This window comes from Rhinolophus sinicus, chromosome 13 (genome assembly GCF_057876585.1).
Source record: "Rhinolophus sinicus isolate RSI-liver-muscle chromosome 13, RSI-T2T, whole genome shotgun sequence".
In the NCBI taxonomy this organism is placed as follows: Eukaryota; Metazoa; Chordata; class Mammalia; order Chiroptera; family Rhinolophidae; genus Rhinolophus; species Rhinolophus sinicus.
The window spans coordinates 10,907,061-10,926,341 of record NC_142513.1 but is presented as its reverse complement, the minus strand read 5'-3'; the positions used below and the strand labels follow the sequence as shown (position 1 = coordinate 10,926,341).

General features: G+C 38.9%; 1 protein-coding gene across 4 annotated transcripts in view; it reads left to right on the top strand.

Annotated features, from left to right (window-relative positions):
- The first annotated feature begins 1,345 nt into the window (after positions 1 to 1,345).
- The window catches only part of NCOA3 (nuclear receptor coactivator 3), a 94,295-nt gene continuing 76,359 nt past the window's right edge, over positions 1,346 to 19,281 (top strand). For 3 of the 4 annotated variants that reach the window (XM_019749670.3, XM_019749672.3, XM_019749673.3), the window contains exon 1: positions 1,346 to 1,491. The gene's annotated coding sequence lies outside the window, so the exon portion shown is untranslated. The remainder of the gene's footprint in view (positions 1,492 to 19,281) is intronic. The other variant, XM_074317817.2, reaches the window with a different exon arrangement.

The window sequence follows — 19,281 nt, the reverse complement described above, 5'->3', positions numbered from 1 at the left end:
AGCTTGGAGTGGCTCGGGACTTAAAATATAGAGAAATTAGGGAAGGCCTCACTGAAGAAGTGACATTTGGATAATGACTCTGGAGGAGTTGAGGAAGCTCTCGCAGAGAGATTTGGATTTTCTGGAAAAAAGTAAACTAGGCAGAGGAAATAGCAAGTGCAAGCTCTCTGAGGCCACAGAGTGGCAGAGAAGTAGGTGATGAGTTTAGAAAGGGAAAGGGAAGGGAGAGACAGGTTGTGTGGGGTTTGCAGTTACCCGCAGACTTCGGAGGATAGACATTAAAACCAAATCCTTGGTTTTTATGAGGATCGTTTTGGCTGCTGTGTTGAGAATAGACTATGCTCGTGAGGAAATGGAAGCAGGGAGCAATGAGGAAGCTACTGCAATAGTCCACGTGGGACATGATGGTGGTGGAGCTAGTAAGTGGTTATTTATTTCATTCTGTTCACACTCAAGACGTTTTTCCTAATCACCGATTCAATATCATCTAATAGATAGTCCATATTGAAATTTCCCTCCAAAGTCCTTTTTACGTTTAAAAACATCCCAAAACTTGGATCAAGGCTTACATATTGCGTTTGATTTCCACCTCTTTCGTGCTTTGACATTTTTAAGAGTCCAAGCTTGTGTTTTGTAGCATGCCTTAAATTCTAGATGTCGGATTGTTTTTTCATAGTCAGGTTCAGTTAGCGTTTTTTTTTTTTTTGCAAGAATACTACAAGGGGTGGTGTTATGTCTTCCCCATTGCATCATATGAGGAGACACATAATGTCAGTTTGATCCATCATTGGTGATGCTAAGTGACGGTGATTGGTGATTGATCACTTGGTTAAGACGGTGTCTGCAGATGTCTCCACAGTAAAGCAAGCTGTTCCCCTGTACTCCGTGGTATACTTCGGGGCTGAATATGCTGTGAATATCCTATACCCAACAACCTTTCACTCAGTGACTTTAGTATACGAATAGCGTGGCTTCTGACCTTGTGCCTCAGTCGCTCCTCTGAACAATGAGGATAATAGTGGGTCCTAAGGGATGCTCGTTTGAGGATCAGTGCTTGCACACAATAAACTCTCCGTGTTAGATATTACTGGACGAAGGCAAGTATGAAAATATTAACAGCAGGGCTTAGGTTTGCATTTCAGTTCTCCTGACCCCACCTTAGCTCCCAGGTGGTCAGTAAGCGAAAGCGGACCGAAGGTCCACACAGCTACGCCCTCGCGCCGCGGATGCCGGGCGGGGCAGAGGCACTCTGCGCCCCGGCCGCGCAAGGCCCCCTGGGACCGGTAGTGCTGGGCGTGGCCGCGGGACTACAAATCCCGGCGTCCCCCGCGCTGCGGCTCCAGCCGCTGCCTCCTCAGCGGCTTCACAGCGACGGCAGCTTTCTCGGCGGCTGAATCGGTGGCGGCGGCAGCGGTGGCGGCGGTGGCGGCTGCGAGCTGAGCAGCGAGTTTCCGATTTAAAGCAAAGCTGCGAGGAAAATGGCGGCGGGCGGTGAGTGGAGATAAAGGAGGAGCGGCGGCGGGCGAGGGGGTGGAGTGCGAGGCGGAGGGAAGAGGGCAAGTCCCCGGGGCTGGCGCGAGCCGGCAGCTTCGGCGCTGCGGAGGCGCTGAGGGGCGCGCCGAGCGGGGGGCGCGCTGAGAGAGTTTCGGGGTGTCGGGGCCGCGCCGCTTCCCCGCAGCCCGCGGCCGGAGGCTGAGAGTCGAAGCTGGGCGGCCGCCGGCTTGCGTGTCCGAGGAGGTCCCTGCGCGGAAGGGTCACCCCGAGGACTTTGGGGGGACCGTGGGGTCCTATTTTCCCTCTTGTCCTTAAAGTTTTATTTCCCTGCCTCCCCAGCCCTGGAGGGCGCCCTTTGGAAGCTGCCGGCGTCCCCCTCTTCCCGCTCCCGTGGCTCCTTCGCAGTTATTCGGGAGAATTAGGGGGCGGGGGCAGCCGCGCGGACCCCCACCCACCCTCCAGGTCGCCCTCAGCAGGGAGTGGGGTTTCTGTTGCTGCGTTTCCTCCTGCCCTTGAGCGTTTTTCATGTTTTCACGCGACTGACCTGCAGGATTTCCATGTTGGGCACGGGGAAGGTTCGCAGCCGTTTCCTCAGGCAGAAGGCATTTTGCTACCTCTGGTGCGAAGGCTTGATGGCAAGTGGGAAGTTGGTGGGTACGTTTTCGGGTTTGGCTGTCTTGATTACTACTATTTTTTTCCCTTCCCCATCTCGGATCTTTTTACGCACGTTGGTTCCATTCGTCCTGATTTAAATCAACGGTTTGTCATGCACATGTCTTTAAAAAAAAAAAAAAAACTCACCAATTCATGCGTCGTTGGAAGGCTTACGTGCTTCCCAGGCAGTGTGAGGGGCACCCGGGGTGAAAAAAGTTACCCAACAGAGCAGTTGTCAGAGGGCGAGAGCATCGCCTCCGAACCTCACGGGCGGGAGGAGGTCGGGATTCCCGAGTGGAACGACACGGAAGGTCTGCGATTCGCTCCAAGTCGAAACTCCCCCCCCCCCGCCCCCCCCGCCCCGCTACCGAATGTGAAGACTTCCTTTTTGCAGTTTTTGAGCAGCGCTTCAAAGCCAACCTGTTTTTGTTATTAAGCCTGTACCGTCAAGAAACAGGAAGGCGAGGACCAGCTGGCTTGCTGCAGTGGTTTTCAGTGGAGTTGAATGAGACGAGTGCGAGGGGTGGGAGCGTTGAGTGCGATTGCTGCATCTCCTTGATTTAAATGCCTGGCCTCCGAGCCACCTAACTGGTCCCTGGCTGCAAGGAAGCTCCAGTGTTTATTGCGGCAGGTTGTTGGGAGGATAATGGGGGAAAACACACACACACACCAGCCCATCGTAGGTCTTCGCTGAATGCCGCATAAACTAGAACGTTAAATGCAAATCTGTCAGTGTGTGAACGGCTTGTTCTAAGTATTGCTTGTTTATTTAGAACAGGGTATACTAGGTATGATACCCACCTGGAAAGGTACGAAAACAGTGGAAAAGGACTCTCTCCTACTCTAACCCTCCAGTTCCCCCTCCTAGGAGGCAGGTTCTAGAGTAGGCTTGCTAATTAGAATAACTATTTTAAGATTTTCATGTGAAACACCCTTGTTGAATCCCCAAAGCAGGGAGATCAGATAAACAGAAGAAAGGGGAAATGGGATGGGAATACTGTGTTTTACTGTCTCAGAAAATGTTGCTAGCTGTTAGAAGAACTCTTCTAAACTTATGGCTTTTGTTGCTTTATCTACTAACACCTTTAAAGAAATAGTCTGTGAGGCTTTAGGATGAAGAAGCCTGCTGGGTTCATTGTTTGTATGTAAGAGAAAGCCTCTCTAACATGTAAAATGATATTGAACACTAGCTCCTGTCACTGGAGGTGCTTCAGGGTCTGCATTTAAATGAGCCCCAATCTAGATTGCCTGGGACCCTACATTACAGAGGTATTTTATGTATCGATAAAATGACTTCATTGTCCAATCAGCATTAAAAAAAAAAAAGGCATATACCAGCTTCTGGCATATAGAAGTACATTTTGGAGGTGAGGATTGTGGGCTGAGTAGGAAGCTGTAATGTTTCTAGAGGAGTTATAGGAAATGTTTCTGCCATGAAATATTCCTTAACTACAGAGGCTTTGAAGATGCAAAACAACTCCAGAATAATTAACGGGATTTCTATTTTTGTAAGTTTTAGAACGGTGGTTTTAAATTTACCAACACTGAAAATTCATTAAAAAAATCAATGATATTAGAGTTTAGGGTATTAGGGGTTATATTAAATCATTTTACTGAAATGTAAATGATTTCATTTTTGAAAGTGAGTATACGGTGCATTTTCCTGCCTGTATAAGAATTATTTCTATAAATCATCCTGTACCTTCTAAGCAAATAAGTTAGAATTCATTCAGTAAGGAGTGAGTGTACTCTTGAACCCTGAACCCTTTTTCTAGGAGACATATAAATAAAAAATACTTCTTGAAATTGTTACGTTACTGATGCCTTCTTGACTGGTGTTTTGAAATAACCTTCCTTACTATGTCAAGGACATAGTAAAGATATTTTTTTTTAATTTAAATTCAGTCTTTTATTCATTAGCAGTATGATTCTGGAATACTTATTTTTAACTTGAAGACAACATTTTTGAGAAGTCTTTTAAAAGAATAACTTAAAAATATCTTATTTTACTTTGGACAATATGGTAAGATAAAATACAAACTACTATTGTCTTATCCCTAATTGATGTTAAAATAAATGGCTTTAGGATTTTTGTTTTCCTTTTTCTTTTTTTTTTTTTTTAGGCTATAGAATTTCAAGCCTTGGCCAGAGGATGTAGACTACTATTGAAAACTTTTAATTTGTTGCAAGTTTAGAATGAATATAGCCTCTAGTTGTTGTTTGTTTACACAGCAAAGTGACCACAATTTAACACAATTGTTACTCTTTCAATCATAATTAAAGAGGTACTGCAGTTTCTCCTAGATTACACCAGAGTACCTGTCCCCCAGTTTGGTTTGAATTTATTATACTCCATAGTGTAGAATATTCCCTATTTGCATTATTGAGTGGTTAAAGCTCTGGGAACAGAAAATCAGTGTTGGAAATGTATGTTAACTTCTTCTTTTACCTCATAGTTTAACAGATTAAAGAAATAGGTGACTATATGTTAGTTTAGATCCTCAGGGATAGCATTGAGATTGAGTGCTGCAGTAAAATGTAGGCATTTTCTTCCCTTTTATGAGTGCTTTTTGGGGTGGGGGAGGGGATTACAAAATGAACGTTTCACAGTTAAAGTGGAGGAGGGGCTCTATTGTAATGAGGCTTATTTCTTCACGTTGTTAATGTTTGCTAGGTAAATTCTTTTGACCCATTGGTTTTCTGACATGATTTCTGGGAGAAGATTATTTTAGGTTAAGGATGCAATTTCTTCAGAACCTAACCTTATTTTCAGCCCTCTAACAAATGATGGGATTGACTTAAATGTAATCGCCTTTCCCTTTCCTACCTTCTGGTGGAGAGTTGTTAAATGAACAGGAAAATGGCCAGAAGATACACAGCAGGAATAGAAAGGAAGACAAGCAGTTGTGGAGAAGGCCGATTTATCCACAAACTGGATAATCTTCTTAGACTACACACTGCCAGTTCCCAACTTGGTCAGCATTAACTCAATTGGGTAGCTTCTGCTGACCTAGGTCAATTTACAGGGGGGCAGTAATAAAGGTTTATTTTAACTAATTGTGTAGTAAAGTTTGTGGCTTGGAGGCAAAGGAAAGAAGTCTGACCTAACAGGCACACAGGCTTTACCCATTTCAGAGAATATTCTAAGAGCAAATATACTTGTCTTTTCTGTTTGTCCTTTTCCCTATTTTTCATTAGGAACATCTGTATCCTATTTCTCTCTCTCTCTCTCTCTCTCTCTCTCTCTCTCTCTCTCTCTTTCTCTTTCTGTCTCTCTCTTTCTCCCTCTCTCCTCTCTCCCTCCCTCCCTCCTCCCCTCCCCCTTCTCTGCATTCCTAGGCTTTAGGAAAGAGAGTGACTTTTTGTCCGGTCTGCTGTTCACCTATGAAGGTATTCCTCTGAAATGTTTGATTTCCTTGGTAGAGGCTATGAGTGAGGGTTATGAAGCTTACATTTTGGAAACTAGGCTGACTAGATTACTGCATTTAACTCTTCATCACCTACATCATGATGAAAAGGGAATATTGGCCCGAGTCTCCCATAGTAATGGATAATCTGCTGCTCCCTGGGGCGTTGCTTCTTTGCGTTTGGTAGCTGTGTAGCAGTTGAGGTGGAGTGATGGATGGATAGATGGGAAAGACCTGCAGAAGTCAGCACAATCCTCAATTAGGATAAGCTCACGGTTAATTGAATGTTGAGCGTACAGGTTAAATCCCACTACAACAAACTGCAGGAGACTAGCTACATTATTTTGTTGTACTGCGATTGATTTATTGACTATTGCTTAAAATAAATTAGTCTTTTTGTTTTTGTTACAGATGTCGGAAAAAATTGTATTTATTGTAATAATTTGACAAGTTGTTGATCATGAACCAGTGTTTTTCACTTTAATTTTTAATGCTTTTGCCTTTTAAAAGGAAAGAACACATGTTGATCTGGGCAGGTAGTTTATACATCCCATCCCTGCCAGTTGAATAGCTCCAATGGTTTATCCTAACAGCCAGATAAGTTTATTAGTAAGTACAACTGCCACCATCAAAGTGTGGTCAGAGGAAATGGGAATTTCCCCAGGTTTCCAGGTGATTACTGCTGGTAATTTTTTCTGCCCCTGACAACTTTTTAAAATAAACGAATATACTTCATTTTCATGTGAACTTTCCTTTGTCAGTAATGGTTAATGTAGCCCTTTATATTCAGGTTTACATTCTCAATGTTGTTTGAGACCTTTAGATCTCTGTATGGTATTGTTAAAAAAAAAAAGGATGGTACAATGATAGTCTTTAAGATACTTCTATATAAATATGAAAACTTTCGGAAACAGGATTAATATACATATGAGAAAAAATACTGTCCCTATACTTGGCCAGAAATATGTTCTTTCTCTTCTGTACTTTTGTTTGCCAAACTCCAGGCATTTACATCCCACCTTCCTATCTAAGGCTAGTATTTTTATTTTGCTCAGAGAGTTTTGATTGGGTGCAGCAAGACGTTTTTGAAGTCATTCTTTTAAATAGATGTTCCGTGGAGGAGGGAAAATCTGAAAGAGGGAATTTCAAACAACCCAAGCAGTGTTTTGAAAGTTCTCATGTCTTAAGAAGAATGACTGACTAGTAGGCAGGAAGCCTGCAGTTGTATTGTGGTATTGTTCCTCCATTTTAAGCATTTGAGAACTTGAGTACAAAAGAGAAGAAAGCATGGGGAGGGGGAAGAAAGGGTTTTAACAAAAAAAGATGGGGGTTACTTTTAGAGTAAATACTCTTTGCTTCTCTGTTTAAGTGAAATCTAAAACCAAATTATTTTTACTCTGAGAGGAAATGTTTGTATATCATAATCTAAATGTCTTATTGACATTTTAATAAGTGAGAGTTGTTATTGGAGGAAAGAGCAGCATGATCACATAACTCAATTTTAAAACAGAATTTTAATAAAAATAATCTACACATGAAAACTTTTATTTTCCTCCTTTGTTACCTGATCAATATTAGCTTGTTGCTTTGAAAAGAATATTTACCAGTGAAGAATTGAGAATCATTTGTGAGCTTGTAAGATTTGTGCAAATCAATCTCTTTAGGTTTGTTTTTAAATTTATAAAACGGGTGGAGTATGTGACGTTTCAAGGTTGCTCATATTAGAAAATTCTGTAAACTTAAAGCATCATATAGATTGTAGAATTTTATTTGCATTTTATTGGTCAGACATTAAGTGGGTTGTTTTTTGTACCAGATAATGGTGTGAAGATACAGGTTTTTGTGCCGACTCATAAGTTTGGGGATAGGATGACAGACTTCACCATAGTATATGCTACAAGCTGCAAAAAAAATGTGTGTGTTGGGGGGAGGGGGAGCATTTTCAACTCGTTCCTTATGGTTTAAGAGAATGAAGTCATATTTTCTTTACTCAGTAAAGCTGTCATCAGTGAAATGATTACTGAATTTAAGTCACTCTGTGGAGTAGCTATATCAGCTTGATTTTGTTTCCAGATTGAAATTTGGCAACTTTATTTGAAAATGTTTTAAGGATTACCCAGCCTTCTCTTCACCCAATTGTCTTTGCCTACACACCCCATCCAAGCTCATCTCTTTCCTTTTTTTTACCTGCCTGGTTGTGGTTGTGTTTTATGACGATACTTCATCCCCGCCAAGATAGTTGGCTCCATTACCGTCAGAGCAAGTATTTGCTTGCATCTAGGAAAATCTCACTTCACCATTGAGAAATAACTCCGCACGCATGTTGCGTCCATTGGGAGATCAGTGGTATTTTCGTCATATAATAAGACAGGATTATTACTATATTAAGTTTTAAAGATAACTTCAGGAATCAGAATGCATTCAGGAAACTACTTTCGAAGTGCACAACCATACCTAGAATGATAGAAGCCTTAGGTGTATGGATCCCAAATTAGGCGAACTTGAAATCGTGAACTTTCACCAGTAATCTTTTCTCCCTTTCCTTTCCCCAAAGTACAAAATAGCTCCCACATATGACTTTTTAAACTGGCTTTTCATACCACTAATCTCTTTGCCATGAGGCCTTAAATTTCAGTTGTCTTTAATTTGCCACTGCTTGGCTGTTGTCCACTCCCACATACGAGGTGTGACAATTAAGTTCGCGAACTTGTTGCACTGCTGTTGCTAACCTTTTTTGATATCAGAGGGATTATTCATTAAGAATTTGTACCAACTGGACAAACAGTTAACCAAGGTTACTATTTGGAAGTGCTGAAAAGGCTGTGTAAAAAAGGTAGACGACCTGAACTTTTCACCAACAATTCATGGCTCTTGCATCACGACAATGCACCATCTCACACTGCACTGTCTGTGAGGGAGTTTTTAGCCAGTAAACAAATAACTGTATTGGAACACCCTCCCTACTCACCTGATCTGGCCCCCAGTGACTTCTTTCTTTACACGAAGATAGCGGAAATATTGAAAGGAAGACATTTGATGACATTCAGGACATCAGGTATTAATATGATGACAGCTCTGATGGCCATTCAGAAAAAGAGTTCCAAAATTGTTTTGCAGGGTAGACTAGGCACTGGCATCAGTGCATAGCTTCCTAAGGGGAGCACTTCGAAGGTGACCATAGTGATATTCAGCAATGAGGTATGTGGCACTTTTTCTTTGCTTTTTTTTTTTTTAAAAGATTTTTTGGGGAAGGGGAGCAGGACTTTATTGGGGAACAGTGTGTACTTCCAGGCCTTTTTTCCAAGTCAAATTGTTGTCCTTTCAATCTTAGTTGTGGAGGGTACAGCTCAACTCCAGGTCCAGTTGCCGTTTCTAGTTGCAGGGGGCACAGCCCACCATTCCTTGCAGGAGTCGAACCGGCAACCTTGTGGTTGAGAGGACGCATTCCAACCAACTGAGCCATCTGGGAAGCAGCTCAGCTCAACGTGCCATGTTCAATCTTAGTTGCAGGGGGCGCTGCCCACCATCCCTTGCGGGAGTCGAGGAATCAAACTGGCAACCTTGTGGTTGAGAGCCCACTGGCCCATGTGGAAATCGAACCGGCAGCCTTCGGAGTTAGGAGCATGGAGCTCTAACCGCCTGAGCCACTGGGCTGGCCCTATGTAGCACTTTTTATAGGATGAGTTTGTGAACTTAATTGTCAGACTTCGTACTCATACATTGTGTTCATTAAGCTTTTAGTATATATGTATATATGAATACATATATATATATGTGTGTGTATATATATATGTATATATATTTTTTTATTTTTATTTTTAAGGAGGGTGCAGCTCACAGTGGCCCATGTGGGGATCGAACCAGCAACCTTGTTGCTATCAGCACCACGCTCTAACCACCTGAGTTAACCGGCCAGCCCACGCTTCTACTATTTAAGGCACTGTGAGAGTTAAAAAGGTTTTGACCTCCAAGTGTACACAGTCAGGTACTCAAAATCAGTGCAGTGCAAGGCAGTCTCTTTTACCTATAAAGATTGAGAAGTTCAGAGGAGAAAAGGGACTACCGCTGATCAGGTTAATCAGGGCTTTGAAAAATGAGTGATTTTAGTATGGAGAGGGCACAGTTCCTCTTGGTGGGAGATCATTAGCAACAGCACAGAGGTGAGACATTTCAAGACGTGGTCATTTAAATATTCAGTGAATGTTGTGAGTGATGGTATTGAATAAACTGGTTTTGTTTTTTTGCAGAATCCTATTGATACATTTCCCCCTACTCCTCTCTGTACTTCTGCCAGTTTAATCTTATTAAACATCATTTTGATGACATTTTTTTGCTTAATCTGCAGAGTACAACTCAAATTCCTTAACCTAATACTCAGTTGTTATCACAGTCTTATAAAAAACCCAATCTTTCCTATTTTTGTTGCTCCTTGTTTCAGTCCTGCTAATTTTTTCTGCCTCTTCTCCCTTGCTCTCTTGTCTAGTCGTTAAGGTCCAGCTCAGATTTTGTCCCATTTAAGTAAATGTTCCAGACTATCACAACTGAAAATAAAATTCTTATTGCCTGTGAATTGTAATTATCTCCTCATAGGATGCATAGGACTCAGTATTTATTAATTCGTAGGACAAATTCAGTCAAATTGTCTATTCTTTGAGGTGTAGGGACCATTCCTTTTATAAGCTTTTAAAATCCTCAATTATTTTTTTCAATGATATTCATTTTAGGTACCCCAAAATGCTTGGGGTTTGGATGTGAAAGTTTTTACAGTTCAACTCTCAAGTTAATTTTCTACTTGGAAATTGAGATAAAATTAGAGTGCTAAGGATTTGCTTGGGACCTATGTCCTCCTTCCTCCTACAGTCGTCCCAGATAAATCTTGTCTGGGCCTTAGAATATGTTTGTGTTTTCTGATTGTTCCTAAGACTGTACAGTCCTTCTGTAAATGGTGCAGATGTTTTTATTCATTGCTACTGTTCTTAAGGAATTATGCTAAGTGTTGTGGGCATTAAAATCTCTTTGTGATGTAGGAGTTTATAATCTAGTTGAGAACTAAGTATAATTGAAAAAAAAACAAACCCATAGTTTCAACAACATAAATAAGTGTTTTGAAGTTCAGAGGAAGAAAAGGTCATTTTCAGCTGGGATTGTTGGCAAAAATTTAATGGAGGAGATGGAATAGATCTAAAGGGAATTAATTGCTGCTTCTAATCTTCTCTTTTTCCCACATCTTTTATTCTTTAGCACTTAGTTGTAGTAAAAAAATTATAAATTAAATTTTTTTAATTGAAAAGAAGGCAATAAACATGGTAGAGTCAAAGCAGTACAAAAAGATGTGTCGTGAAAAAATAAGGCTCCTAGTATCCCTTGGCTTCTGGTATTTGTCGCTACCCCTCCCAAAGGCTACTAGTGTTAGAGGGTAATCTTTACATAGGATTATGGATGTCTCCAGGTTCTTTTTTCCTATTCTCTCCTCTTCCCTCTTTAGTTTTAACTAACAGGAGCACAGTGGGCTCCCGCTATTTTCACTTAATAAAAGAACTTGGAGAGCCTTCTATGTCTCGTGTTTTTAGAAGGTTGTATACTATTCCATTGTATGAACGGATTTGATACAATTTATTTAACCGGTTCTTCCTTGCTGTTTTCAATCTTTTACAATTTTGAACAATGCTGCGGTGACCTGTGTGTAGACATATGTGCCGGCATGAGTGTATCTTAGTACAGAAATCTTGGAAGTGAAATTTCTGAATCAAAGAACATGTACATTTAAAACGTTAATGTCTGTTTCCCAGTTGCCTCCAAAGAGATTATACCAAATTTATGCTCTTACCTATTCATAAGCATGCCTAGTTCTCCTTGTCTTTTAAAAAATTATCCCTTTGTGTTGCTTGACTGCTTAAAGGCATGAGATCTTCTGTTGTTCATTGTTGAAGAGTTTGAAACTAAACTTCCCATGGAGTTCCCAAAGCCTTTTGTAAGCTGACTCTAATGTATATTTCCAGTATTATCTCCTTAATTCTGTCTGTATATCTAATGCCTTAGTGACTATTAAGTCTGCCTTGCTCTGCTTTCCACCCTCTTACCTCAGTAAAATTCTGTGTTCTGATTCTGTAAAAGAAAAAAGCTACTGTTTATCTAGTGTCTGTGTGCCTGGACAGTGTCTGCTTAATGTACATTATTTAGTAGTCTGAGTTTTTTGTGTAGAACCCCCCCACCTCTTCAAATAAAGTCTTATTTAAAACCCTATTCAAATTAGAAACGGTGATTCTGTTAAAATTTATTTTCTAAGTTGAAATTTAAACTGTTTACTAGTTATAAAGTCAGTGAAAATGAGACTTAAGAATATAAAATTTGAAAGTGGGTTATGAAGAACTATTATGGACCTAATCCATCTCCTCTAGTTTATTTCTATAGTGTTAAGAAAATCCCGACTCACACGGAGATATAGTTGCAAATGGTCCCAGTTCAAAAATATCTTTTGAAATATATAGCAGGTACAAATGGGATAAATTCAAAAGGTACCAAAGGTTGTCTCTCTGGGAGTTGTCTCCCAGCCACCTCCCTATTCCCTGCCCACAGGCAACCATTGTTACTCTTATTGAGGCATATAAATGCATATACTTAACAGCTTTTAAGTTTAATAATTTCTCCCACAGTTTTGCGTAAACTTTACATCGAAGCATAACATACATTCAGGAAAGTGCGCAAGAATAGACAGTAAATTTTCATAATGAACACAACTACGGAAGTGGCACTCAGGAGCCCTATTCTGGACTGTATATACTTTTTAAATGATCTGGGAGAGGCCTCTATCTGTATTTATAGCTACTAAGTTCTTTCTAATGGCTACACAGTAGTACTCCATTGTATAGATATATCATAATTTACCCAGTTTCTTATTACTACAAACAAAGCTGTAAGTGAATATCTTCATACATGTTTCTTTGTTCCCCTGTTTTGTTAAAATATGTATAAAAATTTCTGAAAGTTGAATGCTGGGTTAAAGACTATGAATTAAAAATTGTTTAGATATTGCAGTTTGCTCCCTGTGGAGATTATATTAATTTACAAATCTACCCTCAGGGTATGGAAGTGCCTGTTTCCCTCATCTCTGAGTAATACTATGGTATCGAATTTTTTAAACAGATAAATTTAAAAAGACTTTTCATGTATTTCTTCTAGTGCTTTTATGGTTTTTTTTTTTAACATTAAAAAATAAATTAAAATATAAAAATTAAAAAAAGTAAAATAAAAATACCAGTTAGAATATAAAAATATCAACTAGGATGTAAAACTGGGAACGTAGATTAATGAGGTGGTAGGCTACGTGTATGTTGTAACCATATGTACTTTATCCTTTGAGTGTGTTTAAAGATGTTTAACATGTTTCTATATGACATTAGGCTATGTTTTTTTCCTGTTTTTTAGAAATATGCTTTATTGAGATATAATTTGCTTATTATAAAATCCAGCCATTTTTAAGTGCGCAGTTTGAGTTTTGACAAACGTAAACAGTGTGTTACCACCACCGCAGTCAAGATACAGAACATTTCCATCACCCCAGGAAGTTCTTTCTTGCCCATTTGCATTCAGGCCCCTTCTGGGTTTTGTATTCAGTCAGCCACTGATCTACTTTCTATCACTATAGTTTGCTTTCTTCCTTTTTTTTTCTTTTATTCCTTTTTTAACTTTTTTGAGTTATTAATTGACATTCAATTAATTGTATATATTTAAATTGTAACAATTTGAGTTTTGACATGAGTCTACCTGTGAGTCCATCATGACAGTTATAATAATGGGAATATCTACTACCTCCCAAAGTCCTCTTATATCCCTTTGTAATCTGCCCTCCTCCATCTTTAGGTAATTACTGATCTGCCTTGTTCCACTAAAGGTTAGTTTGTGTTTTTGAGAATTATATATAAGTGGAATTAACAATATGTACTTTTTTTGAGCAGGGCTGGCTTCTTTCAATAAGCAGAGTTATTTTGAGATTCATCCATGTTATTGCATATATCAGTATCTTATTTCTTTTTACTGCTTAAGAAATATTGCAATGTCTGGGTATATCACAATTTATTAATCCATTCACCTGTTCATGAACATTTGGGTTGTGTCCTGTTTTTGCTTATCAAAAATAGAGCTTCTGTGATGTTTTTGTACAAGGCTTTGTGTGGAGATATACTTTATTTCTCATGAGTAAATACCCAGGAATGGAATGGATGGGTTATATGCTAAGTATGTGTTCAACATTTAAACATTTTAGGAAACTGCCATCTGTTTCTGACAGTGGTTGTACCATTTCATGTTTCTCTTGGCAATGTATGATCGTTCCAGTTGTTTACCAACACTTGGTATGATCAGACTTTTGAATGTTAGCCATTCCAGTGAGTGTATGGTGGTATCTCCTTGTGGCTTCAGTTTGAGTTTCCCTGCTGATGGATGATGTTGAGCATAGTTTCATGTGCTTATTTGTCATTGGTATATCTTTTTTGGTGAGGTGTCTATTCATGTCTTTAGCTCATTTTTAAGTTGGCTTGTTTATCTTATTAAGATGTAAGGATTCTTTATTTTAGATACAAAACCTTTTTGGATATACATTTCAGAAATATTTACTGAGTCCGTGGCTTGCCTTTTCATTTTCATAATAGTGTTTTGGAACAGTAAAAGTTTTTAATATTACTGGAGTTCAATTTACTGAATTTTTGTATATTCAGTTATAGTTCATGCTTTTTGTATTGCATTTAAGAAATCTGCCAAACTTAAGGTCATTTTTTGTTACGTTTTCTTCAAGAAGTTTTATAGTGTAAGTCTTAACTTTAGGTCTATGACCCATTTGAGTTAATTTTTGTATATAGTGTACGATAAGGATTGAGTTTCATATTTTGGTATATGGCTATTTTTCTAGCATTGTTTGTTGAAAAGACTATACATACTCCATTGAATTGACTTGGCACTTTCGTTGAAAATCAGATAACCAAATATGTGTAGGTCTATTTTTGGAGTTTCTTCTATTCCATTGATACATTTATGTATGTATATGTTGGTCCATCTTCACCCCAGTCTTGAAATCAGGTGGGGTAAGTCCTCCAGTTTTGTTTTTTAAAACATTTATTTTGGCTATTCTAGGTCCTTTGTATTTCCATGTAATTCATCTTGTTGATTTCTGCAAAATCTCTGTTGCAGTTTTGATTAATTGCACTGAATCAATTCATCAATTTGGGGAGAATTGATTTCTCAAAAATATTCCTAGAACACATTATATAGCTCTCCATTTATTTAGGTCTTCTTTAATTTCTCTTAGCAATGTTTTGTAGTTATCAGTGTACAGTTCTTACAAAGCTTTTGTCCAATTTATCACTAAGTTCCCTATTTTTAAAAGTGATTGTAAATAGTATTTTTAAATGTCAATTTCCAGTAATTTGTTGGTCTATAGAAATACAGTTGAGTTTTGTATATTCACCTAATATCTTGTAATGTTGTTAAACTCATTTATTTTAGTAGCTTTTATGTAGTTTGCATAGGATTGTATACATAGATGACCATATTGTTTGTGAATAAAGACAATTTTCCTTTCCAGTTAGTATGCCTTTTGATTTTTCCCCCCTTTTTTCTTTTTTTGCTTTATTGTATTGGCTAGTGCTTCCAGTACAGTGTTGGGATTTTCTTTCTTTCTTTTTTTTTTAAAAGATTTTATTGGGGAAGGGGAACAGGACTTTATTGGGGAACAGTGTGTACTTTCAGGCCTTTTTTCCAAGTCAAGTTGTTGTCCTTTCAGTCTTATTTGTGGAGGGCGCAGCTCAGCTCCAGGTACAGTTGCCGTTTTCTAGTTGCAGGGGGCACAGCCCACCATCCCCTGCGGGAGTCGAACCGGCAACCTTGTGGTTGAGAGGATGCACTCCAACCAACTGAGCCATCTGGGAGGCAGCTCAGGCTCAAGGTGCCGTGTCCAATTTTAGTTGCAGGGGGCGCTGCCCACCATCCCTTGCGGGACTCAAGGAGTCGAACCGGGTTGAGAGCCCACTGGCCCATGTGGGAATCAAGCCGGCAGCCTTCGGAGTTAGGAGCACGGAGCTCTAACCGCCTGAGCCACCGGGCTGGCCCGGGATTTTCTTGATTGTGATTGCATTGAATCAATTGATTAATGTAGAGAGACAGGTATCTTTGTCTTATTCTCAATCTTTTATTTTTTATTTTTTTTATTTTTTATTTTTATTAAATTTATTGGGGTGACAATTGTTAGTAAAATTACATAGATTTCAGGTCTTGTTCTCAATCTTAGGGGGTGAGCCTTCAGTCTTTCACCATTAAGATGTTAGGCATAGGTCTGCTGATCTGCTTTGCGTTCAACTCCTCCTCCTCCCCTCCTCTTCCACTTGTTACTTAGTTATAAGAGGTTTTGTTTGTTTATTTTTTCTGAGTGTATATTCTGGCGATACATATTTTTATCAGCTATGTTTTACAAATACTTTTCTCCCAGTCTTTGGTGGTACAGATCTTTATTGATGATCAGAGATGTCTCTGTACTAATGCCCCAAGTCTTGGTCACATGTATGTTTTACGAAATAAGTGTTTTAAAGCTTGAATAACAGTTATGCAAACATGTACTACAGACCCCATTCCTTAATTCCTATAAATGGAAAGGAAAACTAAAATTTTCCTTTCCTAAGCCAGGACCATATTAGTTCTTAAACACAGCTAATTATTTTTTACTGTATTTAACTGTTAAAAGTCATTTTTCATTTTATAATCAATAGTCTGAAACTTGATCTTTTTCTCTTTAATATGAATGAATCAGTAAGTATTTCTGCATTTATTTTTATGAATTAATATTGAAAATATCAGTTATATTGGTCTGGTGTAATCCTAATGAAAAGATGCTGAAGACCTATCTAAAAACTCTGAATCTTACCTGTGAGGTTTTGTCATAGTTCTCTCTTTAACCCTCACTGAAAAACCCAATCTTTATGGCTTACTTCTATTAGTATAGAATATATTTCCTTCTCACCAAACTATATTTTATTGTTTTCTCTTTTCATGGTTTTTATACTTAACTGTTCTACTGAGTTGTGTTAGCTTTTGAATGCCACTACTATAAGCTAATGAGAAAATACTAGCTTCACAAAGTGCTATTTGTCACATTTAGTATTTGTATTCAATTATTGTGACCTTAAATTGCCTAAGTATTTCCCTTGACACTTTCTTTTTTTCTCGCTCAAAAGAGTGATACTCACCTCAATTTACTTACCAATCGCCTCACCTTAATTTGAAGGTATATGTTTTAATTCTGTTTTGTCTGAATTATTCTTTCTGTCATGCTGGAATTTTGGAATATTTTGCAATTTACATTTAAGAAAGCTAGTTTAAGAAACCAGTGGAAATTTCCAGCTTAAAAAAAAAAATCCAACTACTGGTCTAATAACTGCTTTGCAGGAAGAAAGAAATATGAAAATGAACCACAGACATTCTGGATGTCAGCCTGTGAAATTTTCCACTATTTCCCATAATAACAGGCAGGCATGCTCATACTGCTGGACCCAGTGCAACTGCACTTGCACTCTGTGTGGAATTTAAAGCTACTCTATCGATGATAAAATGGAATCTGGCTAGCTTTTAGTGAGCAGTGCAGAAATCCGCACATCTAATGTGCTGTATGTTTCATCTGCCTGAAGTGTGGCCATAATACTGAACTTGAAAAATTATGTAAAAGTCTTCTGATGCCCAAATTCCTCTTAGTTTTAAATCAATTTTGAGTTTTTAATTTCAGTAGATTTATTATGCATCTGCGAGTGTAGACATATAAAATCATTCTTTTAGTGACAATGCTGTGTACATACATTTTTATTTTATAGGATTTCATACTAGTATCTTGAAGAGTGCTCAGAAACTTAAAGTTTTTGAGAGATTTGCATGAGCTCAGTACTCATTTGGTGTGATTCTGGAAACATTTTAACCTTTTTTCAGGATCGTGTTACTCTTTCAAAGGGTCAGTAGACTTTATATTCATTAATAATTGCGTTTTTGTTTGGCTGTTTCAAATTTAAAGGCAAACAGTATTATACTGTTTTCTTAATAATGAAAGTCCAGGTTGCCTGGTTCTGTAAACTGGCAGAGCAGAGGGTCATGAATTGATGATAAATGTACTGTAACCACCCACTTCTAACTTGTTTCATCTCTTCGTGGCAAATGACTAAGTGGTATTAAGGAATGAGATCGAGGAATTCAGATTCTATGGATTAACCTTTTAAATGTTTATGCATTTCTGCAGTGAGGAATTTGAGTGTTCATAGTCATACAACAGATGTACATACATATCTCGTATTTTTTAACACTTGTCAGTCACTTACATTTTGGAAATAAGGCAGGTTAATGCGTAAGTGTATCTTTTCCAGGACGCTTAGATCTTAGATTTGAACCAGAACAGTGTTGTGACATAACAACGGCCCCCACCCCTTCCCTGTGAGATCTACTCTTCCCTTGTACAGCCTCAGCCTTCCTCTTTACCTCTTCTGTATCTATAACTCTTCTCCTGTCCTCTTCTTGCACTTCCTCTTTTCAGTCCTCGTTCTGTCTATTTTATCCCTTTAGCCTAAATTTTCTTCTGGCCCCTAACCTTTTTATTCCTTGTCAACTTTCCATCCTTCAAGTCGCTCACTTTTTCTAGTTGCTCACTGTTAATCAAGTCTCTTCTTTACCTATGAAAGGCTTCTTTGCTCCAAGTGTTCTCTGCTCCTGGCAGATTGATTTTCTTTTAGTCTTCGACCCCTCAAACACATACATCCTCACACTCTCTCAAGTCCTTCAACTCTCATTTTTGCCTCCATGTTTTAATTCATTCCACAGAGATTTACTGAGTGCTAGATGTTAGGGATATACCAGTGACCAGAATGGCTATGAAAAAGAAGTAAAGCTGCATAAGGAGACTGGAAACTAGTGTGGTGTGCGTGTTGTGGGGTTTACGTTTTAGATGGATAGTCATAGTGACCTCGGAGAAAATAGCATTTGAGCAAAGTGTCCAGGAAGTAAGCCTTGTGAACCGTGGGGAATGGGGAGCGTGCTGTGCGGAGGGAACAGCCAGTGCAAAGGCCCTGTGGTAGGAGTATTCTCAGGGTGTTTGAAGAACAGCAAGGCGGCCAGTGTGCTGGAGCACAGGAAACAAAGGAGTGAGTAGGAAGAGGAGAAATCTGAGAGCAAACAGTGGAATCTTGTAGGCAGTTGTCATGTCCTCAGCTTTTACATGGAGCAAAGTGGGGAACCACTGTAGGTGTCTAATTTTTGGTTATTTCAAAAAGATCTTATCATTGTTTTTTTCCCCGCCCTCCAATTAAAGCATTTCTTTTTATTATACAAGTAATTAATTCATATTCATTTAGAAAATACAGAAAAGTACAAAGGAGAAAATAAATCAAAGAACAAAGGTTACCAGTAACCTCATCTATTATTGAAGATTTTGTGTGTATATCTTTCCACTTGTTTTCCTTTGTGCTTTGATACACACGCTCACATACGGGCCTTCTGCACTGGCAGAGAGCATATAACCTGATACAGGCTTTAAAGAGATAGATCCCTCTAGGTGCTTCGTGGAAAGTAGCCTATACGAGGGCAAGTAGCAGGGAGAACTATTCCAAGGCTATTACAGCAATCCAGATACGAGATAATGTTGGCTTAGACCATGGTGGTTTCAGCAGAGGTGATAAGAAGTGGTCAGATTCTGTATGTATTTTGAATG